We start from the raw sequence: 16,081 nt of genomic DNA, 5'->3' as shown, positions 1-16,081 counted from the left end.
AAGTTACTGCCACTAGATGAAGGCTGTGAATTGCTCCAGACGTAATTAAAGGCTGCAAGTGTTACTGCAGATCTATAATACCGCAATATCACATTCAGTGTTGTCAGTAGCTATCCCGTCCTAGACCACAGGGATGGAGTGTTCAGGTTTGGACACTTACTTTTATTTTGCTGAAAGCTGTAATGATTATTTCCTCCCATTACTTTATTGCTCTTTCCACTGTAGCAGAGTATTTAAATTATGTCTGAGATTATTGGTGAATGATTCTCACTTTCAGCTGAAGACTTCTTATGTGTGACGTATTAAAACAATTGGTCCTAATTTTGTAAGACCTCTGCATGTGAAATTTCCAGTGAATTCAATCGGAGTTTCCCTTAGAGGTCTATAGTACTAAACCTCTCAGGAGAATTTTCCAGTGTTTGTGCAGGTGTCCTACTGGAATGAAAATTTGTTCCTATATTGGAGTGACAACTAGAATATTCATTCTGGCTCTTGAAGAGGAAGGTTGATAAAATGGGCAGTGAGATTGACAGGGGTTGCAATTATTGCATAATTAATTTGGAAATGGGTTGGTGCATAGGACAGTGGAGTGAGTTTCAGGAAACCTCAGTTCCACTCCCAGCTCAGTCACAAACTCTGATCTTGGATAAGCCACTTTATCTAACCTGTGGTTCAGTTCCCATCTATAAAATGGGAATAGTTCTTCCCTAGTTCTCAGGGGTATGGATAAAACAATAGAAAAGGGGGGGGGGAATAAGTGTTGGTAATTCCATTTTAGAAATTTAAATAACTTTTTAGTTGAGCATTAAAGAGCCTACTACACTCCAGCAGTGTTTTCTTAGAAACAAAATCTGAACAAATCAAAACTTCAGACTGAGACCATGTCTACCAATATTCACCTAAAAATACTGGTTTTATATAGATCTAATTAGTCTTGCATATAATACTGCTTTGGACCCTGATCCATTGTCACTGAAGTCAGAGGGTGATTTTTCCATTGACTCCCACAAGTGTTTAAACACACACTACACCAAAAAAGGAACTAGAATTAAAATACAAATCAAGGCTTCTGAAGTGATTTCACTGTCCTAAACATGTCAATAAGGCACAACATAATAACGGCTGTGACTATTTCCTTTATAAAAAGTATGTCCCATTTCATTAAAGATAATATAATATAAACTGTGGCCTTCTATAGAATTAAGTGGTTAAATGGCATCAGCTGTCAGCCTCATGCCTTTAATACCACCTGACACACATTATTATTCCCCAGCAAAGCTTGGCATGTTGTGACAAATTAAGCAATAATAAGATCCAAGTTCCAATTATGTTGCCACTTGTTAAGCTTGTCAAGTCCTAATTTACTGATAATGCTTGTTTTGCAGTTCAGAAGTCCAAAGGGAGATGCACTGGGCTTGTCAAAGGAGGATCTTACTTTAGGCAAGCCAGTGATTTTTTTTAAGTAAATCACTTCCTCTAATGTCAGAGACACAGTTTTTCTGTTCAGACAAATACTTTGCACAAATATCCTCCAGCTTCTTTTAAATGTTTGATACTAATGTACAGCAGCTTGCTAAATGTTAATGTCTGTCTAGGCTGTTCATGAAGGATAGAATTAGGAGGCTTGGAAGGTTGGTGGTTCTTTTTTTCTTTTTTCTTTTTAAGAGCAGTGTTGATCAAAAGTAAGATTCTTCCACTGACTGATATTTATGAAGCTCTGACTAAGTGCCCTTCTGTTTTGCATTGTCAGAGGATGATATGATCTCTTCCTCTAGTCTCAAAGGTGAAACTCAGTTTTAGTACTTCAGTGACTTATGAAAAGGGCAACTCTGTCAGACATTTTGTGACCTTTACTTCAGGAGAATGTCATCCCTGAGGATAATCTGGATCATTCTTGCGTTACTTGCAGGGATTCTTATGATGTTCCCAGTTTGAAAAGTAACCACGACTAGCAGTACTGGTCTTGAACACTACTGGCCATACCCTTAAGTTTGTCTTTGGAACGGTAGGCTATTGAAGTCAGTGCCCATGAATAGAGGCTGGGTAGTGGAACACTTGATTTGTGTTTTAGCACTTATTTTGGGATAGCGCCTAGCAGCCAACCACACTACTGAAACCAACAAGTGTGAGCAAGTGTGGGATTGGAGGGAGGCAGGGTGCCAAATAAGCTGTCTAGTTCTTAGTTGGCCTGTAGTAGTGTAACCAGGGCTCCAGAGTGATTATCATTCTTTAGAACTCTTTGGATGACATTGATCAGATCACCTCAAAAGCTTGGAGAAAGGGGGGACCTTATATGAGCTTTTTCTGTTATAAGACTAAGATGCAGCTCATAAAACAGATTCTACTATCTGACCTTGACTTCTATCCCCTACCTTTCCTGTTCAGAGGCAGTTTGGGCTGACATTTATTTTCCATTAGAGACTGGTTTCTTAAACTTTAATCTCTGGTTTGGAGGCTGACCTGTTACATGAATGGACCCCGCCCTTTACTGGAGCACCCTTGAGAGTTCTGACAGATGTAACTTTTTTCTTTTTTTCTTTTTCTTTTTGTTTAAGGCAGCTGACAGACAAGGTATATGGGATGGAACAGTGTAGAAAAAGTTCCCAGAGAAAGTGCAGCTGTTGGGCTCTGGCTCTTGGACAATTTCAGGAAAAGGTGAAAAGCTCATCATAGGATATACAGTTTTACTCATTTTCATGTGGATTGAAGGCCATATTTATTTTTTTATTCATCAGAACATTTGTCTAACCTATATGTAGTTACTGCTTATACAAGATTTTTAAACTCTCCCCAATAACGGGGCCAATTTGCTAATAACCTAGCACCTTAAAACTCTAGAACCTTTAATCCCAAGAATTCCCAAAGAGTTTTGCATAATTCTGTGTACACAGGGATTATTCCAGCAGTTGCCCATAGAGTGGGACATGGCAGCTGTTTAATAGTAACACTGCAGACAGTTCAGAACTGGAGATGAAGAAATATTACATCCCATGGTCAGGGGAGACTGCAGGGGAGCAGAATGTAGTTACCCAAACTGGAATTTAGCCAAAAAAAACCAAGGAGTCCGGTGGCATCTTAAAGACAAACTTGACATTCTGGCTAAATTCTGTTAATCACTAGTCCCAGGCTGAGTATTCACACTGAATCCCAAACTCAAACCTTGATTGAAGAGTCAGGGCTCTCTCACACTTGAGCCTATGCTCATGAAAGTACGGAGTATATTTATGAACCAAGACCAAGACTCCTGGCGGGGGGGGGGGGGGGGAGAAGGAGAGGTGTGTGTCCCCAGAATTTGTTGGAAGGAAAATGTTGGGTTTATGGCCAAGATCCACAAAGGCACTTAGGCATTTAAGTCACAATTTCAGCTCTACTGTGATATACAGAACTCCTGCTGAACACCTTAGTCACCAGATGAGTGTAGGAGTCTAAGTTTTCAGGGTAAAAGTTCCCTTGCCATCTGTTTCTGCCTTTGGGGCATGTCTGCTGCCCCGCTTTAGGTGTCCGATGCCTATCTCCCACCTAAGCCCCAGAGCAACCCACGAACTGGGGAAGATTGGCTTTTGCCTGCTTGACTTGCATGTGAGGCCCTTTCAGGTGTGCTCAGCAGCTGCCTACTAGCTGAATCCCATTCAAAATCAGGTGGTGCCCAACTTATAATTAGTTTTAGAGACTCAGCTAGGGTGCGAGATACCCCCTGCTCAAATCTCCCCCCCCCCCCCCCAGCAGAGGGGGGACTTGAACCAGGGTATCCCCTGTGGAGTGCTCGAACTACTGAGATACAAGAGATTCTGATGTGGGGCTTCTTCAGTCTCACCTGATGAAGGTGTTCTGCTGTGGATAATGAAAGTGATTGGAGCTGGGGGAATGGATTCTGGGTCTCCCACCTCCCAGGGGGTGCCTTGATGACTGGACTAGTCAGTCTCTCTCTGTGGCCCAATGACTATTTGTTTATCCACAGTGGAACGGTCTGTGGGCCAGAGAGAGTGAGTCTGTAGTCCCACAATTAGGGTAACTGTTAGTGTGCCAAAACCTAAGTTCCTATGTTGACCTAGGCCTGTATGTCCCACTCCTGTGCGACTTGTGAAGATGACCAACTTCATTGGCTGCAAAAGGAAGACAGTGGCCTGCGTTGAGAAAAGGCAGCAGCTGCTGTGGCCTGTTAGGCATAGCTGCCAGTTCCACCTCCATGGTGGAGGTTGGCATGGGGTAGGTGTGAGACGTGTTTCTGAACTGCTTCCTTTTTGCATCATGCTGGGGTTTCCTTTTGAGATCTCCCATAAAACACTGATCCTGGATACCTTGGGAGGCCTAAGATCTAGACAAAGGCCTGCTCTGGAGAAAATGGGGAAATTGAATTGGAGCCAACAAAAAGTAGAGTTCAGTTTAAACCAAGAACCCAACTCCCCATAGTTAACATGCTGGGAGTCCTCTCTATGTGGCTAAACTAGAACCATTTTGTTTCTATTGTATGCAGCAAACTGGATCAGTTAAGCAAGATATTAAAATGGCCCACAGTTCATCAGATCGGGCTGTGTTACACAGTAACTTTTTAAAGTATATATCTATAGTCTCCAAATAGCTTTAGCTCAAATAGCAGGAGTTTGTGTTCTTCCTGGAATAGAGGGTCCTGGGCTCTAGTCCCAGCTCATGAGGTGTATGATATTGTATATGAATGAGGTGTATGTTATTGTATATGAATAAATACCCATCCATTGAATTTAAACAGCTGTGAAACAGGATAAGCTTTGCTAATGGAGGGAAAGTATGTAATAAACTGGCTTTGCATGTATAAATGTGATACTCCTTTCAGTTGCTGACTTAGAACAGATGTGAAACCTAGGATTACTTGCAGCTCAAGGATTTCCCCTATTATAAACAAACGGGAAGGGAATAATTACAGTAACTTTTACTAGAGGAAACTCTCAAACTCAGTGAGAGAAGATATGAATTAAAATTATATAACTATCACGCCATCTTCCTAATTCAGTTTCTAAAGCAGTAGTCTGGAAAGTACATTGAATATACTTGGATGCTGGCTTTAGATGATAAATATTCCCCACTAACACAAAATGTAACATACAGATGTATCAAAAAAGCATGCTAGATTTTACCCACAACCAAGGGGAGCTTAGAGTAATGCGCTAGTAAACTAAATCAAGAAGGCAACTTGAATGGGATTCATTTTGATAAGAGACTGATATGGTATATGGATTATAAGAAAATTGTAAATGGGTGAGACCAGTTACATTGTTCCTATGTAGGCCAGAAATGACTATTCTTCTCTAAGTCTTCTCCTCCTCACAAACACATCCGTTATGATATGGAAAGGTTTCAGAGTAGCAGCTGTGTTAGTCTGTATTCGCAAAAAGAAAAGGAGTACTTGTGGCACCTTAGAGACTAACAAATTTATTTGAGCATAAGCTTTCGTGAGCTACAGCTCACTTCAAAGGGTAATCGATATGGGATGTGCATCCAAACCTCCCCATGGACAGCACCTGATTGTATCTGGAAAACATGCTATTAGGTGCATTAATGCAGCTGTCTCAATCATTAGTCAAAAAGTAATGTTTGACACATGGAATGGAATATCCTATTTCTATATGGAATACCCAAGGGTCCTTCAGGCCAAAGGATTGGGCTACAGATAAACTCTGTTCAGGTGATGTGGGAGTCAGAAGTTCAGTTTTAACCGGAGCTTTATTTAAACTTTTTTGTTTTTACTTTTTTGAACTTTTCATGGTGGTTTGTAAAAATGAATTGATACAGCAAATAAGCTTAACTAATCCTTTTGGCAACTTGCCACTCAAGTGTCTCAATTTTTTTGTGCCCCTTCTACAAATTTTTTTTTTTTATTTACAAGAAATTTTAAATGCTTTAGGACCAAGATTCCTTGTGAGGTTTAGGCTTCACCAAGAAGAATACCAGGTCCTAATAATTCAAATTATGAAGACTATTTAATCCAGACAGTTTCATTGTCTTCTGAAATAACAAATCATTGAAGTGACTTAAATAAAAATTTAAAAAAACTAAGAGCAAGGATTACCATAAATTCTCTGGATTTGCAAGTCATCCAGATATGCAAACATGGTCCCAGATACCTTTCCATGGAAGGGAAAAAAAATGCTGCTATGGCCAGAACTTGCAGATGTGCTTAGCATCACAATTGGGGCTAGATTTTTATCTATTTTTTTTTTAAAAAAAAAAAGAGGGAGCTTTGTTCTTCCGTAGATACCAGAATAACGCTCTAGACTTTTAAAAGAGCTTGGCATTTTGAACATTCACGGTCTAAAAATGTGGCCATAAATGTCACAAGAGGAGGTGTTGAGCACAACTGAAAAGATGTCTATTGCACATCAAACATCCACATGAGGGCTGCCGTCAAGCATACTGGCAGCAGCGCCTTCTGTGCATTCACCCCAGAGATCCTGGCACTGCCCCAAACTGTAGAACTTTGTGGGTGATTCTGAACCATCCCGTAAGAGGGCTCATGGATGTCCAGGGTGTGTCCAAAGCTGTAATTCTAATTAAACTTTTGCAAAAGTGGATGTTAACTTTTACTATAGCTATAAACTAGTGCACGAGGGGAAGAAAAAAATATCAAGAAAGCAGTTGAGAATAAAAGGAGGGAGAGCCTAGAATGTTGCTAGGTGATATGTCAATTTGTAGTCAACTCTCATCTGGAAATAGAAGCTTCTAGAATCTGGGATTTTAACCTCTAGCAATTTATTGCTCCTGCTACCATGGATGTAATGCAGTGGTAGGCAACTTGCAGCCTGTGGCCTGTCGGGATAATCCATTGGCAGGCTGCCAGACCATTTGTTTACATTTGCATGGACACCTGCAGCTCCCAGTGGCCACGGTTCACCATTCCCAGCCAATGGGAGCCGCAGAAAGCGGCACAGGCCTGGCCACTACTTCCTGCAGCTCCCACTGGCCAGGAATGGCGAATCGCGGCCACTGAGAGCTGCAGGCAGCCATGCAAATGTAAACAAATGGTCTGGCAGCCTGCCAATGGATTACCCTGACAGGCTGAACGTTGCCCACCACTGTTGTAATGGCTCCATGGCAGCAGAACTGATTACTTCACTGTGCAAGGAGGTGGCAGGTTTTGGGAAGGGATTTAAAGCCATGTCTCCTAGGTGAGATGACCCTGCCTCCCATCCTCAAGAGAACTCCCATTCCTTTCACCTTCTCCCACGGACAAATAATACAAGAGAAATGAGCACTGCACAACACGACAGGAAAAAATACCACCATTAAAGTTCTCTCTAATCTATCCCCTCTGAGGAAGAATCATCCTGTGGTTAGGGCACTAGCCTAGGACTTTGAAGACCTAGATTCAATTCCCTGATCTATTACGATTGACTTGTCAATATGGGGCATTGTGGGACAGCTTCTGAAAACCAGCAACAGTTGATATAAGCACCACAGTCTCTATACAGATACTGCATTAACATTTACTCTGCCTCTCATGGAGATGGAGTTAAGTCAGTATAATGGGTGAGTTATGTTGGTGAGAACAAAATTTTAGTGTGGACACTTAGGTCAACACAAGGAAGCTTATGCTAATCTAATTCTAAGTGTTCACACTAAAATTTTGTTCTCACCAACATAACTCACCCATTACACTGACTTAACTCCACCTCCATGAGAGGCAGAGTAAATGTTAATGCAGTATCAGTATAGAGACTGTGGTGCTTATATCAACTGTTGATGGTTTCAGAAGCTGTCCCACAATGCCCCACATTGACAGTTCAATTGGTGCAAGTACTCATGGTGAGAATGCGCATCGCTGACACAAGGAGCAAAGTGTAGACATGCACAAGAGATGCAATTACTGTAGCAGCTGTATGCTGACAAAAGTTAAGTTGACTTAATTTTGTAGTGTAGACATGCCCTTAGAACAGTGGTGAGCATCCTGCCAGGGTAATCCACTGGCGGGCCGCCAGACTGTTTGTTTGCGGTTTGCATTTGCTTGGCTGCAGTTTGCCGTTCCCAGCCAATGGTGCAGCTCCCATTGGCCAGAAACGGTGAACCGCAGCCACTGGGAGCTGCAGGCGGCCATGCAAATGCAAACAAACAGTCTGGTGGCCCGCCAGTGGATTACCCTGACAGGCCACAGGTTGCCCACCACTGCCTTAATCTCAGTTTCTCCATCTGTGAAATGGAGATAATAGCATTTTCCTCCTGCAGGTGTGACCAGATGTAATGTTGTAATGAGGACCACCTAAATACTTTTGATAAGAATCCAAGTTTAAAAATTAATACATATCCTATCCATATATGGATGGTGTTGTGCAAAATGCCAGTTTATCTATCTTTTTTTTTAACTGTGTATTCATACAGTCTAGCTCCCTTCCCCCTTAGAGCTCTCTGTTCTGAACAGTTGTAGGTAAGATTCAATTCAACTTGACAAAAAATATCAGCAAGTGGAATATACCCTTTCCCAGCCTTCCCTGTGAGGAAGCAAATGTCGTTTTACTAAGTGAAAAGATGTTTTGCTGGTGTATAGAGGCTTTTAGATCTGATGAAGTTACATGACTTGCTTTATACATGTGGAGAAAAGTGATGCTTTTGAGGGACTATCCAGTGCAGACAGTTCTCTATGGAGGCCTTTGGGAGTCAATTTTCTTTGACTGCCTGACATTATTGTCCCTTGGTGTTCGAGTCTCTGATATGAAATAGTCTTTTGTGAGCATCTTGGACAGGTCTATACTCCCATTGAAACTGAGTTTGTCTTGTATTTGAGTACTATATCTTGAAGATAAAGCATGTAGGTTGAAGGATAGAAGTGAATGGCTATTAGTGACTATGCTATCATTAACCTCTGAATAGGTATAACCAATCTGATCTTAATAGTTGAAGAAAAATAGAAAAATGGGCTTTAAGAGAATGCTGCAGCCATTCAAGTCACACTTTGCCACAGAAAATTGTATCACTTCAGTTTCTGTATCACTACTATTTCTTGTCCAAAAGCTTTTCAGCAAACTAGTGTTTTTTAAATAGAGGGAACCTATAAGTTAGAATGTGCTTGTATGAAGAAAGTACCCAAATCAGAAATAAAAGGAGTAGAGGAGAAACTCCCAGCAGGTAATAAATACAGATATATTTTTTTCCCCTTAGTGTGAAATTTTTGTTTAGACCTTCTTTAATGTAACCTCAGATTTGGCTTTGATGGCCTAGGATGTCATTGAACATTTACATTACAATGTCATTTACATTGCAACATAAATCTACTTAAACATTTAAAATATGTAGCCTTTACCAAATGTGGCTGGGTTTTTCTTCTCTACCTAAAAATACTATGCTAGTCATATAAATAGACGTTTGCCTTTCAGTTTCACTACAGTACTACTACTACTTGTTTTGTTATAGGGAACATCTTCCCCAAATGGACATGGCTACAGTATTCCATATTCTTTTGATCATTTTCCTGGGTGCAAGTAATACAATCTTACCAGGACTCTGGTGCAATTAAATGCTGTAATTAGTCTTGACTCTTTTTTTTTTTTTTAATTAATTTAATATTGTACTCCATGCACTAGCAAAGTCTTGGCACTAAAACAGCTTGGATGGCTAGTGAGATTGGTTCTGACTTTTGAGGAATATTTTTCTCTGGTTTTTTCCATGGCCTATTCCTGAAAAGGCCTAGTAACTCTCAATCTTCAAACCAAATGCCCCAAAATGACACACAGTTGGGTACCATATGGAAGATATTTAAATTCCTAGATTAAAATTCTGTGCTCTCATTAGAAACTCAAACAGCTGTGAAAATGAACAAAAGTGGGGGGTGGGATGGGGGGGAAACCAGATGAGTAATTGGACTTACTGTCTCTGGGAATGGAAGCCAACAGACAAATTTTAATTTATCATGCATGGATCGTTGTGCACTGGTTTTGATTGGAAATGCAACTTAGCCAATTCATGTGAATTTTAATTAGCTGACTTGCTGGGCTGCCTTTCAGACCCTGTGGAGATGGGGTGAAAGGTGGGCCTGTCACAACATGCTTATGGCACATTGCTTGGAGGCAAGCTGCAGAAACATGCACTGCTGCTGTTTGTGCTCCAGTGTTCTGTGATTTAAGGCATAGAAAAGGGAAGGAACTCTTACCTTGTGCAAAGAGCTCATTTTCAAGCGCTGGGACTCTGCAAGAGTACTAATTGCACTTGGCTTCCCTTCTGTGGGACTCTGGAGCAAGACACAGCACAGTCTGAGAACTCTATGCTGACATGGCACATTGTTTAGCAACAGAACTAAGTGGGCTCCGGTGGGGCCTCCACCTACCCAGCACCATAATAAAGCAGATTCATTAAATGGGATTAGGCGATTGGTGCCTTCAAATGGAACCTGGCAAGCAGTGTCCTTGGGACTGGAAACAGACCTGCCAAGACACTTGGACTGCTGCTAGTCACTGATCCAAACTGTGGGTGAAGTTTGACAGATGCATGAGGTGGGCAACAATTACCTGCAAAAATTCCTGGAAGGGAGAATTTGCACATTTGTTCTGTTCCAGTGTTTTCCCAAGTTTGACTGTTCCCTTTTCTGTAATACAGACTGCCTTATCTGTACAGTCTGAATGATTGTGTCAGACATTCACCCTGTTTGTCATCCAGGGAGGGAGTGTTGCTTTTCCCAGGAGTCTGGGTAACAGCTTAAGCGGAGTTAGCTATTAATCAAGAGTGGTATTGAATTTGTCCCTTTTTGCTGACATTAACCACATGACAGAAGGTCTAGCTACCCGTGGGAGAAAGTGGAGAGGAGGTGAGACACTTTTCTCTATGTGGATGTAAACAAGGAGTTGTTCACTGAAAATTAAGCCCTTCCCTAGTTTAAAAAAAAAAAAAAAAAAAATTCTTTTCAAGAACTCCCTTGATGTCAACTTAAAAGGAGACTGTTACCCAACAGAAGAAAACTAATGTACTGCTCCTTGGGCAAGAGCTGTCCACTTTTGACTTCACAATTCTATGTGACATACAAAACAATATGAGCGATTAAATTCTGTGGAAATAGAGTCTACTGTATTAATTGGTTAGGTCAGGGATATGTTCAAAAATGTGTTTGGATCAGAGACAGCTTCTGAGTTTAAAACTTGTATTATAGGATATGCTGTGTGAGTCTCCCTTTACTGAGGATCGCAAGAGGAACACACACACACACACACACACACACACACACACACACACACACACACACAGAGAGAGAAGGAAGAAAACTCCTTCCTCCCTCCCCCCGCAATCAATGACACAAAAGATGTGCCCAAACTAAAACTTTGGGTCAGGGTACTTCCAGCTGCAGAACTTCAGATGAAAGCCAACTCATAAAAATGGCAGTGAGCTTCAAAGGCCAGACCCAAACATGCCACGAACTCTGAGAAAGGCATAACCATGCATGAACCTATCACTGCTAGAACATAGGTATTTGTATCCCTTCTTAAATGAATTAGCAGTAAATGTCTTCCATGGAAATTATTAAAGGCACACTTTAACTACTTGTTGCAAAAGGTGGCAGTTGGAGAGGACTGCATACAAAGGCCTATTGACTCACGACTTCTAGATTGAAGTGACTAATTTACATGGTTCAACAGATATTAAAGTAGCTGGTCCTTTTTGGGAAGAAACAAAAGATAAATAATTGTAGTCTTCAGTCTGGTTATTCCTGGCAAACTTTGATACAGATAGTGTCAGTGATGAAGGATTGCAGTTGCATAACAAAACATAGTACAGATTACCACTCCATATGAGATCTGTTGATGTCTGGTGGCTAATAAAACTCCTCAAATCCTTGTGTGAAATTCTTTCACAAAAGTGTGTATCTGACCAAGGAGAAGGAATAAACTAACTACAAAAACACTTCCATAAAATGCCTACTGTTGCAAAAAAAAATCCTTTTCTGCAGCTGAAGTTCTGGACTGTTTATGAAAGTCTATTTACATTAGAATAAAGTTGTTATAGTTTACTTAACTTAGTGTTTTAGTTGAGTTAAACTAATAGCCAATGTCTGTTTTTCATTCAAAAAATATGAAATGGGCTAAACCATCAGCAGGATTGGAAAATTTTGTTACCTGGCTCTTTAAGATTGGATCTTGCCTTGAATGTTTTCACTGAAGCAGAAATAAAATAAGTAATATAATTTTTTTCACTATCAAAATAGTGAAACTTTTTTTACTTGGGTCAGGAAAACACTTGCCTTGTGTGGGAGTTGTAAGTACAATGAATATTGAGATTGCTTAGCTATAAATTTCTGTCAGCCAGGCAAAGGATTTCTGCTTTTAAAAAATGGGACACTCCACTTTTATAAAAATAAACAGAGGTACGTAAGCCAGGCTAAATTGCAACTTTAGGGGAAAACCAGGATCTTGGACAACACCATCTTCAGTTTGAACTTGGCTTCAGCTCCAAATTTTGCATACAACTCCTGGCTCTTTTAAAATAATGCATAAACAACCCTGTATAACTTGGGATGTTCAAAATCCAGATCTAAAGCTTGTGGCTTGAATTCCTCTCAAAAGGGAAACTACCTCTGTACTGACAGTGAGTCAAATTCTCAGTTGGTATAAAAAAATCTAGTTTCCTAGAGCTATGCAAACTTACACCAACTAAGGACCTAGCCAGAGCTTTCAACAACTAATAGTTTTAGAGGACTAAAAGTTTGATTACTGTAGGTGAAGCTGATATGTCAGACCTCCGATCTCACAAGTGTGGTGTCGGTCTAGAGGAAAAAATAAGCTCCTGGTTGACATGGTACAACTTTCAACTCCGAAGAACCATGAGAGAGCTTATGTGCAACCATTCATACATTGAAACTTCTGCCATTACTGGCCTGATCTTTGTACAATGCAGGAAACTTTAATTCCCACTGATGTCAATGGGAATCAAAAGGTATTTGTACTTTGAGGTTACACTGCTCCTTGAAAAGCCAGTCTCTCTATTAGAGACCATTCTGACAATAAGTCAGCTTACATCAGTTTGCAATAGATGGAAGCAAAATTGCTGGAAGGTCCTTTTCCCAGGTCAATAGGCTGCTTTAAAAACTTCTATTTGAATTCCTTGAAAAGTCATAGAAACTCCACTGCAACTTTTAATGAATGAGTCACATATCTGCCTCTTTTTAAAAGCTGGCTTGATCCAAGAAGATCAAGTAGTATTGACTGTACAGTACATAGATCTCTTCAGCAAGTAAACACCTTACTGCAATTCTTCTAAATTTATTTGCACTTCTAATATAAGCATCCCTATCAAAAAACAAAACAAACCTCCTCCTTCATCAGATTAAATCCAAGTGTTTGAAACTAGGTTGACACATTGGAATGGAATTGGAATTCCAAACCACTAGGAATCTTTTATGGTTCTGAAACTTTAACATATCAATTGTTCATATGCTTTCTTTCCATTATTTTGCTTAATTAATGGAAGCCTAATTAAGGTAGCCCCCTACAGTTAGGAAACTGGCTCAGTACAGCTCAGGTAGACAGGGACTAAAAGTTACTACTATCAGGCTGTCCAGTTGCCTATGTTGTCTCAGTTCAGGGCCCAGCAGATGGGATATGAGAAGAGAATTGGATCACCACAACTATCATCAACTGACAAATGTGATTGGGTGTATACCCCAACTACTTCCTCCAAAGAGTTAAATGAGCTCTCCAGCTTCAGTTTGGAAACCTAGGTGCACCTGGAAGGAGGGCCAGGCCTAGTTAAAGATGAGTTCCCAGCTAGGGGTGGAGTTGGGTGGCTCCTATACAGAGAGGACACAGAGTAATAGGGAGAAACTCCTGCTGTTCTTCTCTTGGTAATAGGGCTGAGACCTGTAATGTTGAAGGGGAAGTTGGGGAGAAAATTGGCCTTGGGATACTCTTCCTGAATAGAGAACTCCTGACAAAAATCCAGGAGATACATGAAGAAGGCACTGGAGTGGAACAAGTTCAGGGAGTGAGTCTTTATTAAAGGGGCAGGATATGGACTTCCAAGGAGAGAAATATGGCACAGGGCTGGATTAATGCAGGGGCTTTAGGGTTCTGCAGCCCAGGGCCTTGGGCTAAGGGGGGCCCCCACAAAAATAAATCCTTAATTTATATACAATTCAGTGGTCACCAAACCGTCAATTGTGATTGACTTGTTGATCCTGGAGCCTCTGCCAGGCAATTGCACTCTCCAGGCTGTTAAAAGTCCAGTGGGGCAGCAGGCCTCAGGCAGCCTGCCTGCCTGCCATAGCCCCATGCCGCTCCCAGAAGAGGCCAGCTGCTGGCATGTCTCTGCCGCTCCTGGCAGGGGCTGAGGGAGGCGGCTCCATGCACTGCCCCAGCAGCTCCCATTGGCTGGGAACCAGCCAATGGGAGCTGTGGGGTCAGTGCTTGTGGGCATGGGCAGTGCATGGAGACATTCCCCCTCTCCCTACAGGGGCACGCAGAGATGTTCCAGCAGCCGCCCACTTCTGAGAGCGGTGTGGGGCTATGGCTGTCAGGCAGCCTGCCTGAGCCCTGCTGCCCCACTGGCTGGGAGCCACCTGTGGAAAGCGCCTCCCAGCCGGAGCTTGCACCTCACACCCCCTCCTGCACCCCAATACCCTGCCCTAAGTCAGAATCACCTCCTGCACCCAAACTCCTTCCCAGACCCTGCACACCCTCCTGCACCTCAACCCCCTTCCCCAGGTTAGAATCCCCTCCTGTACCAAACTCCCTCCCAGAGCCCACACCCCTCACCCTCTCCTGCACCCCAACTCTCTGCCCAAGCCCGGTGCCCACTCCTGCACCAAAGTTCCCTCCCAGAAAGAAACTAATATAACAGCTGTTCTAAGTAGGCTATTTTAATATAACTATAGTCTACATGTTTTAAGACTGAAATGTAACCACAGAACTTTGTTAATTAAAAGGCAAGTTTAGTATGGTGTTAATAGCCTCGATGCTGTAACTCTGATCATTTTTGTTTTAAATTAGGAAAAAGACTTGTATATATGGGCCCCACAAAATCTAATAGCCCTGGGCCCACAGGAGAGTTAATCCAGCCCTGCTCTGGCAGGCATTCAACTGAGGAATAGAGCACAGGGGAAATGTAAGTGGAATGATAATTTAAGAGCATGGAGGGTAAAGTTAGTGTTAAGCTTATTTTTGTTTTGAGAGTTGGGTGAGGAAGGAGGAGGCCCCGGCAAACCTGGAGAGGCTCCTACACCAGGCCCAGTCATGAGGGGTGTGCCAGTGGTCAGCCCACTCTTCTACATAATCTTAAACTGTGCAGAGAATCCAATGACTGACTGACAGCATGGAGCCAGAGCTACCGTTCTCCTTTTGAAGGTTGTCCATCCAAATTTGGGGTGAAGTTCCTGACTGTGCTGTACTGGAATTGGAGATGGAAAAATGGATTGTCCCATAAGTGACACTAGTCTGACTCTTCCCTTTTATCATCCATGGGACACTGGTGAAACATGGTGTAGCATGTCCACTCACACCCTCCCACTTCTGCCCCTAATCCTTGGACAGCTCTGGAGCCTGAAGTCCTGTATTAATCCATTGGAGTTTCTTTCCTCAACCACTAATGCACGTGCACTCATGCATGCACACTCACACTCACTCATGCCTCATGCACGTGCAATCATGCATGCACATGCACAAACTTCTGAAACTGAACTACTGTGGAATGTAAATGATCATTACTGACTAAACACTGGTGGCTCAAAAGCACATTCTCAGAACGTTCCAATGCCATGAAGCAATCAGTGTTTCTAACTTGGCTGCTTAAAAATTAATGAAGAGATTCTGACTTTATTTAAAAAAATAAATCTTTTAAGTGACACATCTCAGACAATAAAATGAATGTTCTAATATTTTGGATGGCATCAACTGTAATTGAATACCTAAGGCAAAAATCCTTGTAAAAGATCATCTTTCCACTTTGTATCTTAATTTTTCCTGAGCTATTAAATACATTGTTTATGTGAAAGCAGATCCCTGAAAGATCTCTGGCTCAGGCTGGTGTTGCCTCTGATTTGTATGTTCTGAATTGCCTGATCACAGAACTACTAGAGAATCTATTAACTTTGAGCCAAATTCTAGTGTCATTGAAGTTCATGCAAAAACTCCCCTTGACTTTA

The sequence above is a fragment of the Dermochelys coriacea genome, chromosome 9 (assembly GCF_009764565.3).
Source record: "Dermochelys coriacea isolate rDerCor1 chromosome 9, rDerCor1.pri.v4, whole genome shotgun sequence".
In the NCBI taxonomy this organism is placed as follows: Eukaryota; Metazoa; Chordata; order Testudines; family Dermochelyidae; genus Dermochelys; species Dermochelys coriacea.
Note: the sequence above shows the minus strand (reverse complement) of the source record.